This window comes from Drosophila miranda, assembly GCF_003369915.1.
Source record: "Drosophila miranda strain MSH22 chromosome Y unlocalized genomic scaffold, D.miranda_PacBio2.1 Contig_Y2_pilon, whole genome shotgun sequence".
NCBI lineage: Eukaryota > Metazoa > Arthropoda > Insecta > Diptera > Drosophilidae > Drosophila > Drosophila miranda.
Window position 1 is genome coordinate 35,454,287 of NW_022881614.1, and position 10,366 is coordinate 35,464,652.

The window sequence follows — 10,366 nt, forward strand, 5'->3', positions numbered from 1 at the left end:
CAAGCTTAGACGCGAGCGAGAGCGTATGATAGCCCGAGAGCGTTAGAGCTGCTCGGGGACGCTGTTAAGCCGAGTCCGACAGATTGCGACATAAGGAGACGAAAGAATTCCGCTGCATGCGCATATGCGGTAGCAAATGATCTTTGCAGTGGGGGCATTGGAAACGACAACACCAAAATGCATTTCCTTTGGGCCGCACCACTGGCAATAATTTAAAATATTTAAGCTGCTTGACCCGACATACTCCCCCCGTTGGAAGCCTGACTTTCAACAGCATCTTTAAGGGGCAGCAGGCACAGCTTGTTGACGGCGCGCTTGGTGATTCCAGATGACGTCTTCAGCACAGCAACTCGGGCAACGCCATCTCGTCCAGGCAAAAGCTCGACCACTCTCGCCAGTGGCCACTTCATGGGAGGAAGATTCTCATCCTTGACAAGAACCAAATCTGCGACTGCTAAGCTAGGCTTCGCAGTGCGCCACTTTGAGCGCTGCTGCAGTGACGTTATGTACTCCTCCTTCCACCGCGACTAAAAGAGCTGCTGCAGGTACGAAACGCGCTGCCGTCCAGGCGATCGAAGTTTAGCTGCGTGACGTCAGGCTCAGCGAACGAAGCAGGAGGGCCACCATTCAAGAAATGCGCTGGAGTTAGAACATCTAGATCGGCAGGGCTCTCTGAAATTGAAACTAAAGGTCTTGAATTAATCACTGCCGTGATGTGGCACAACAGCGTCCGCAGCTCGTCAAATCCAAGAACCGAGTTGCCTATCGCACGGTAGAAGTGGTACTTGGCCGTCTTCACTGCAGCCTCCCATAGACCACCAAAATGAGGGGAGCGCGGAGGAATGAAATGCCAGTCTATAGCCTCGACCAAGCAAAAATCCAGCAGCGCCTTCTGATGGTCATCGCTGAGGACCAGGCGCTTTAATTCCATCAGCTCATTCCTAGCGCCGACAAAATTGGTTGCGTTGTGTGAAAAAATTTGCCGCGGCTTCCGTCTGGTCAATATGACGCGCTTTAGTCTATGTAGAAAAGCAACTGTGGATAAGTCCTTTATAAGCTCCAGATGAACAGCCTTGGTAGCGAAACAAATGAAGACGCAGACGAAGCACTTGATTGGAGCCTTGTTGCGTGCCTCAGGTTTGTAGAAAACCGGCCTACAGAAGTCCACGCCTGTGATCTCAAAGGCATGAGAACCATCGAGCCGCTCCTTTGAAAGATCCGCCATAATATGCTCCAATACCCTGGGCTTCAGTCGAAAGCATCTTACGCACTTGTTTACTGCCTTGTTTACCGTCTTCCTCCCCTCAATAGGCCAATATTGGGATCGAATTAGTCCAAGCAAAGCTCGAGGACAGATTCCGCTCATGAAAATGGGAGATTATTGCAAGAGTCAGTGGATGGCTGCTGGGCAAGATGATTGGATGACGGCCATCAAAATCCAACGAAGAGTTTTTCAGTCGACCATCTACCCTGAGAAGTCCAAACTAATCCATGAATGGCGATAACGATGCGATTGAGATCGATGAGGAGACTGCTCCCCTTGCCCGCAGTGACTTCATGTCCTCCCATAGCTGAGTACGCTGGACTAGTCGTAGCAATACCTGGGTTCCATGTTCAATGTCTGAGACAGTGAGTCCGGGGCGCCGAATTCGGTTGCAAAACTTGTGAATGTATCCGAAAACGCGTTGCAAAGAAGCAAATGAATTCGCATACTTGGAATCAGCAATAATGTCCATGTAGGGCGATTTGACCAGAAGAGCCTTCCGACGAAGTTCAAGGGCTGGCTTATCAGGTAGCACAGTGGGTGGCCAGTCATCTGAGGAGCCGCAAAGAAATGGAGGACCATGAGCCCAAAGAGGTGACTCATTCAGCTCAGTCGGATGAGCCCCTCGAGACAGAATGTCGGCTGGGTTTAAAGCTGTGGGAACATAGCGCCATTCCATTTTTTCGGTCATTTCCTGAATCGTTGACACTCTATTTGCAACAAAAATATTAAATCTTGACGGCTCGTCCCGAATCCAAGAGAGCGCAACGGCAGAATCACAACAACAGTACCACCTTCCCTTGAATACATTCATTCCAGCTATCTCAGATATGAGCCTAGCCAGCAACTCCACTCCACAAAGCTCCAACTTTGGTACTGTAAGTGTCTTCAAAGGAGCCACATGAGATTTGGCACAAAGTAAAAGACTGCTGAAATGCTGACCCTTGGACACGACATAAATGCATGCACCATAAGCCCCGATGCTGGCATCGCAAAATCCGTGAATTTCCAGCGTAGAGTGTGGAAGGAGCACAAGCCGAGGAAATTCATGTCGACGAATCTGACCAAAACTGGTGCATATTTCCTGCCACTCGGTGTTCAGTGCGACTGGAAGGCTTTCATCCCAGGACAACTTCTCTTGGCACAAACGCTGGAGAAAGATTTTGGATTTAGTAATTACGGGACCAGCTAGTCCGAGAGGATCGTAGAATCGCGCTATGGATGACAAAACAGAGCGCCTGCAGGAATTCAAAGAAGATTGAAGGGCCGAGAACGAAAATAATAGTAGATCAGAAACCGGATCCCACGCAAGTCCTAAAGTTTTAGTCACATGGCTGCCATCGTCGAACTTCAAAAATGTTTCCTTGTCCTCTTCCGGAACTCCATCCAGCACAGCAGGGACGTTCGAACACCATTTCCTCAATCTGAACTGACCTCTAGACAAAATTCCAGTAGTTTGCTCCCTAATCCGGATAGCCTCCTCCTGCGAGCTGGCTCCAGATATCAAGTCATCCACGTAGAAGTCACGGCGAAGGATTTCAGCTCCAACTGGAAACGCCATCTGCTCGTCTATTGCCAACTGATGCATCGCTCGCACAGATAGATAGGAGACAGGCTTCGACCCATAAGTAACGGTGTCCAATTGAAACACACGCAAGTCTTCTTCCCTGGAGTTTCTCCACAGAATACACTGCAAGTTGCTATCCTCGGTCGAGACTCTTACACAACGATACATCTTACAGATATCTCCCTTAATCGCAACGGCGTATGACCGAAATCGAGCAAGAATATGAAACAGTTTGGGTGGGATTCCGGGACCAGCCATTAAAACGTCGTCCATGGAATATCCAGATGAGGTTGAAGCGGATCCATCAAAAACGACGCGAAGCTTGGTCGTAGAACTATCTTCCTTCATGACGCAATGGTGAGGCAAAAAATATCGGCAGTTGCTGATTGACCGGGTAGGAACCTGAGACATATGGCCTAAATCAAGGTACTCCTTTATAAATGCTGCATACTGAGATTTAACCTCAGGGCGACGATCTAACTTTCTCTCAAGGGTCAGGAATCTACGAAGCGCTTGATTGTAAGATTCTCCAAGGAGATCCAAATTATATTTTGCTGGCAGCCGAACACAATAATCGCCTTTATGTAGTCGACGGAAATGCTGCACAAAGTGTGCTTCACAATCTAGCTCTTCTTTGGTAGACTTTATTATTGGTTCGATGCAATTTTCTACCTCCCAAACCCTCCGAAGAAGCACCTCAAGCCGATCCTCTGGACTATTATCCTCAGCAGCTACGGCCCGAGCGCGAGAGACCATCAACGAGGAACCTTTTAAACGCGTACAACTTCCAGACACGACCCATCCCAAGCGCGTTTTCTGAATTGAGGCAATCCTGGCAGTAGCTTGACCTGACCAACACTCTTGTGCGCGAAAAACAGACTTGCGCCAATTAGCAGATCGACGCGCTGCGGCTTATAAAACTCCGGATCAGCTAGTGGTATGTTAGATGGAATGTTCCAGTTTTGAGTGTCAATTCCAAAGCTTGGCTGTCGATCGGTTATGCTAGAGGCTACAATGGCAGTGATGAGAGTTGAGTAATCCGATGAGCGAGAGTGCAGGCTAACGTTGACCGAAAATCCATCCGTGACGAAGCTAGAGTCGCCTATTCCCGAGACTGCAGTCGATGATTTCATTTTTCGAAGCTGAAGCTGATTCGCGAAACGAGAAGTTATTAGATGCAACTGGGAGCCGGAGTCCAGCAACGCTCGGCAGGGAACTAAAACTCCGGAACGATTTTTGACTAAGACCGTGGCCGTGGCAAGTAAAACAACACCATTCCTGAGATCTTGGGCAATAAGGGCAGACTAGGTAGCCGCTGAAGTAGAGGGCGCAGTGGTATGCTCAGACGGCGTAGACTCAGACAGTGCACACTGAGATGGAGTATACGGCGCTGATTTCCCTTGGACTGCGGTATCTTCAGGGCTACCAAAATGAAGGAGGGTATGGTGTCTACCCCGCAGGTACGACAGTTGCTCGAGGTGCACTGAAGTAATCGATGCCCTGTTCTGAGACAATTTATACACAACGAAAGCCGCTTGGCTTCTTTATGGCGATTTGTGGGGGACAGCGCTTTAAACTTCTGGCAGTGCTGGACCTCGTGAGCACCATCGTTGCACAGCGCGCAGCGTGCTACGGTTTGGTTCGTTGTAACCAATGTGGACCTAGAATTATTATGCTTTCTACTTCTGCCCACCTGATTGCTCAACGCATAGCTTGCCATAGAAAAGTCCATCGTCTCCAATGATCTGCATCGCTGCTCCAAGAAAGAGGCCATAGATTCCCACGACGGAATTAAGTTTGCGAATGCAGGGTCGTTGAATCGTTCCTCCCACTTCTCATGGCTCGCTGGATCCAGTTTTCGGAGAAGTTCCTGCACGACGATGCATCCTGCGATCTGCTCAGTGGTGCCCAAACCCTGGAGCGCGCGCATATGTGAATTGAACTTGTCTGAAAGCTCCCGAAGCATGACCACTGACCCAGGTTCCACAGCCTGGAACGCCAAGATCTCATTGATGTGTGACTGAAAGACCAATCGCCGATTATTGAATCTGTTTTCCAACAAATCTAATGCCACAGCATAATTCCTCTAGCCAAGGTAGAATGAAACGGCATGCGGCCGCTACTCTTAGCCATTTCCCTCATAATCGCCGCCTTCAGCGAGCTTGCAAGTGACTCAAAAATGTCACACAAACCACTGTGAATTTCGCTTCGATCCAATTCCTCAAGCTCGCCGTGAAACATCTCAAATTTGCTGATCAACTTCTCGACTTGCTCTTGCTTTACCACGAGCATGTAGTAGTCACAGTCTGACGACTCATTCTGCTAAGCGGTAGCTAACCTTTTCATTTTCTCGCATAATTCCGTTGACTTAAGCTTCAAAAAAGACACCCTGTTTTGCTCACTGGTGATTGGAATTTCGTTAGCAGCATTAATTTCCATGGTAGCGGCAGCGTTAGCAGAAAGACCAACGTCTCTAGCGGGAAGATGATCGCAAAGAGTAACACGAGCAATAGACGACAAGAACCGAGCCCAGCAAGCGAACAGCTATGTACGAACTGTAGATACCAAGGCGACCGGTGTAAGAAACGTTTCTTGCGGGAAGATGACCGAAAAGAGAAGCGCAAGCCAACTGCTCCGTGCACTACCGAATATGCAGGGGAGGCCGGTGTATATATGTATGGATAACTTATGTGGTCGATGACACTGGTTGAGATGGCAATTAGTTAAGATCTTTGAATGCTATATTAGTTTGAGATTGCACTGATGGATTATTTATTGCACAATCACGTCGGGGTCACCAAATGTTAAGCTATTAAGCGTTTTTAACAACTGTTCCAATTTGAAGTTTATGAAAGTCGAGAGGCTGTTTATAATTCACAATTTATTTGCATATGTAAACCAACTTATCGCGTATGTTCATATGGGGATGATTGGGGCGAACGATTGATGCGAGGATGTTAGTCTAATAGCTGCGACGATTAGCTCAACACTGCTCATGCAAGGGCTGACGGGCCAAATTGCCGGGCCCTATGCAGCAAGCTTAGACGCGAGCGAGAGCGTATGAAAGCCCGAGAGCGTTAGAGCTGCTCGGGGACGCAGTAAAGCCGAGTCCGACAGATTGCGACATAAGGAGACGAAAGAATTCCGCTGCATGCGCATATGCGGTAGCAAATGATCTTTGCAGTGGGGGCATTGGAAACGACAACACCAAAATGCATTTCCTTTGGGCCGCACCACTGGCAATAATTTAAAATATTTAAGCTGCTTGACCCGACAAATTCCATGAATTTACTACGTTCTTTATCAGTTTGCTTTGGGTCGATATTATAGCTGTCCTCTTCTTTTGTTATTTCAATACTATATATATACGGTATATCTATGTCGGCTCTTTCTAATGATTCACTTGCCATATGCTTTTGCTCGTTATCTTTCAATAAAAGGTCAATGTTATTACAATTCAATTGTTCACCAGTCTTATTCTCATAATTTTCATCCTTTAATAATCCATTATTATTGATATCTGATTGATTATTGATCTGATTGCTTTGCGTAACTCGCTTTACATTTTTAATTTCATTTTCAAAAATTAATTTTATTCCATAATTTTCAAGGAAACTGCGACCCAGAAGGACATTACACGAAATATAGTTGTTTGGTACAACGAAAAATATAAGTTCTTTTTCAATGTTATGAAAAACTAAATTGACAATTATTTTTCCAAAAATGCTTATTCTCGAACCGTTAACTCCAAAATACTCTGTCGGTCTTAGTACACCATCAAAATTTTCATAAGGTATCGCCGAGCGCTGCATCAAATTAATAGCGTTACCGGTGTCCAACATGTCAGAAAGAAATTTAATTTGATACCTGCGTTTTATATCAGTGTAAAAATATACCCCTACGTGATTAACAATAGGAACAAAAATATTGTTCTCCTCTCTGTCGTCCATTGGCGGGTTGCTGGCTGTACCCACGGATCGCTGGGTTGGCATAGGCTTCTGTTGGCAATCCTTCACCTGGTGCTGCATGGATCCACACTGGAAACACGATCCCTTCTCCCGCTTGGGTGCGGGACACGATGAAGCATAATGGCCATGTGCTGAACAATTATAGCAGCGCACCTGGCTCCGGTCATTTCCGGAAGCGGTCATCCCAGTGCGCTTAAAATTCGTCTGGGTACTCTTGCTCAAAGCCTCGTATTGTCGAGCTAGCTCCTTAAGTTTTCCGATGGTCGACGCAATAAGGCGATACTGGAAGATCGATCACGAAAACCATCAATGATGAACTGCACTGTCAATTTCTCTTCGATGTCGGCACGCTTAGCAATTTCTTCCATGCGAAGAATATATCCCATTACGGAGTTTTTCTCCGGGTTGAAAAAGGTTTCCTTCAACAGAAGTACCACGTCGGCAGTTGAATTGCTGCGGCGAAAAGTTTTTAGGAAGTTTCCCTTAAACTCGTCGTAAGTCTTTGATTTGTCGACACGCATGAACAAGTCCGCCTCTGTTCCCGACTTCATCAACATGCGCACACAACGAAGCTTAAAATTGCTGCTTTCGTTCACGCCTCCGCAAATCCGTTCAAAATTCAAGACCCATTCAGAGGCTTCATCATTTTCACTGGCAGAAAAAGGGGCAATAAGTTGCTTGACCATTCGGATGTCATCGGTCATATAGTTGTCCATTACCATTAAGGCAGCCAGTTTCTTCTTTTTCTCAGCCACCCTTATTGCGGCGTCAAGTAATTCTTCTTCTTTCATATCGTCGATCTGCTCATTTTCAGACACTTTTCCATCCGATTCAATATCCGATTTATTCACCGGACTTTTAGAAACTTCGTCCATTCCACCACTTATGGCAAGCTTACGAAGTTGCCTTAGTGTTGTTTTCGTGCTTTTTATGATTTTATTTATACTTAATTCTTTTCAACCTCCTCGTCTTGTCCATACCGCCAAAAGTGCTCATTGAACCCCAGCTCCGACCACTCGTTCTCTCATAGTTCTAGTTCGCAGAACTAGAACTATCGGATGATAATTAATATCGATACTTACGATATTTCGTACAACGTTAATAGTAAATACAATTGTAGAGAAATGTGAATGTGTCTCCTATGGGTGCATGCTGTACAACACTTCCGCGTAACAGCGGGCGCAAAGTATTAAAGTAATTTGTAGCAAGGAAACCACGTCCTTGGGCAGGAGAAGGACTGAGAGCCTGCTGTGCAGATAAGCAGATATGGCAGCCGGTCTTTCGAGTTAACAAACAATACAGAGTGCTCTCCCCGAATACAGACCCAAGATGAAGAATATAACCAATAAATCAAGTAGATATTTGGGGCGAATCGTTCGTCATTGGCCTGCAAGCCGACACACCTGAAAGCAGTTATATTTTTGGGTCCTCGTCTTCCTCGTAGTCTTCCAACGCCGCAGGAGCCGTCACCTGCACAGATGTCAGCTTAATGAAGATGGCAGCCTTTAATGGGATGGATGGGACGGCCTGTTTTGGTCTGTTCTCTTCTGTTCTGTTCTGTAAGCAGCATGGGTGCGTAATTGCACTGATAAAAGGCATTTCAAACAGAACAGACACTCGCTCCCTCTGTCATGAGCACAGCAGCGCGTATGTGCAACGCCCGTGCGAAAAGGCAATGCATTTCGAGTTATTTGTCAAGCCATTGTGCCATGTTAATGCGTTTTTAATGGCGAAACTTGAACATCCACACGCAGCAGACAGGCGAAGCATCAGTGAGCTCTTTGAGCTGTCCGCTGAAGTGGTCGCTTGAGTGCCTGCCTGGCTGTCTGCCTCCCCATTCCTCAGTCCGCACAGCCGCTTTCTGCTGTCCGTTTCGGTATCAGCTTAATTACATTGTTTTCCAGGGCAAGTCAAACATAATGGGACATTATGGCCGCGTCAACAGCACGTATGGTTAATTGATATACACTGCCATCGATCCGAAACGGAACGAGTCCCGCCACGACCATTATTGAATTTAATTTCAATTCATTTGTCCGAAAGAGTTCGTGATTTAGCACTGAGCGATTTGGGAATGAAAACAAAAAAAAGCCATAATTTCCATAGTTTCACAAATATCATTGATTGCGTAACCCTGGTGAGCGCCAGATAATTATTTACTGATAAATATTTAAATAATGTGCAAAATATATGACTGCAAAGGGAAACCGAATACATTTCTTTTGATTCCTTACCAAAATCGTACGTTTCCCAATTTATAAAATATTTAAATTGATTAAAAACCTTTGTAGGACAGAGACAGTCTCTTTTCCTGCTCCCTTTGTAGGGTATTGGCGCCATTGACCCTTGATAAATAATAAATAATTAATCAATAAAGGCTTGTTCAGTATCCATTAGCCATTAGGGTCCGGGAAAGTGGCCTCTTGAACGTGATTGTTGTGTCAAAGATGCATTTTTAATGGAATTAATCATTAAGTATGAAGGTATTTATTGCGGTAAAATAACTTGTTGAGAGCTCTCATCGGGCTTACTAAAAGAACAAGCTTTAAACATTGGATACAGTATATTTAAATATATATTTAAGAATCGTCTGGGAGTCCCCACTTTCGGTAAAACCCCGTCCATGCTGGTTTATTATAATTTACGTTTAATATTGAATGGATGCGATGATTTATGGCCACGTAATAACAACGGAAAATCATAGAAAACAGTTAACTGAAGAGGAGGAATCACGACAGAGACAGAGCCAGAGCCAGAGCCCGAGCAAGCCCGAGAGGACGGGAATATAAATCAGATGTCGAGGCAAACAGAAAATGACAGCACAGGTACACACCGTTTACCTTTAACGCACATTTCCCCAAAGTAATCAACACAGTGGCCGCAGACAAAGCAACCGATCCGGGAAGAGACGGAATGGGACAGGGTCGGCACAGGGCCGGACCCAGGCAGGAGACGACAGGAGATAGGATACGGCAGTCGGCAGTCGGTAGGCGGCACTTGGCGGATGTGGGCCATTTGGACGCCTGCGGCTTCCCCTCAACGGGTGGGAGCCGTGCCAGGGGTCGTCCATGTGGCTGCTACTTAGGCACACATTAACTTTTGTCCTTTTGTTGGCCCCGGGTCCCTTTGTCTGGAGGGCCCTGTTCTTATCTTACGGCAATGACTTGACTAGACACAGCTGCTTTTATTTCGTTTTGTTTATTCTTGGGGCGCGGGGTCGACTAAATTTTAAATTATTTAAATAAATTAGACCGCATTCTTCTGCTGTCCGAACAGATTGCCGGCAATTTAGCATGAATGGCATTTAGGTGGATTTGTTTTTGAGCCACTCGCCGAATGTCTGCCACGGGATGCATCCTGTGGCAGGTGGCAGGTGGCAAGTGGCAGCCGCAGATCCTTCTCGCCTCAGACTGAAGGTTGTAAAAATTTACAGCCAAAGTTTACAGCCCACAAATGTGCACCGAATGCCCCAAACTCCCCGAACTTGTATGTAGCACGGAAATGGGTGCCTAAATGCCACCTTGAATTGTTCTGGAGGCCAACTTAAGCGAGCCTTAGCTAACTCTA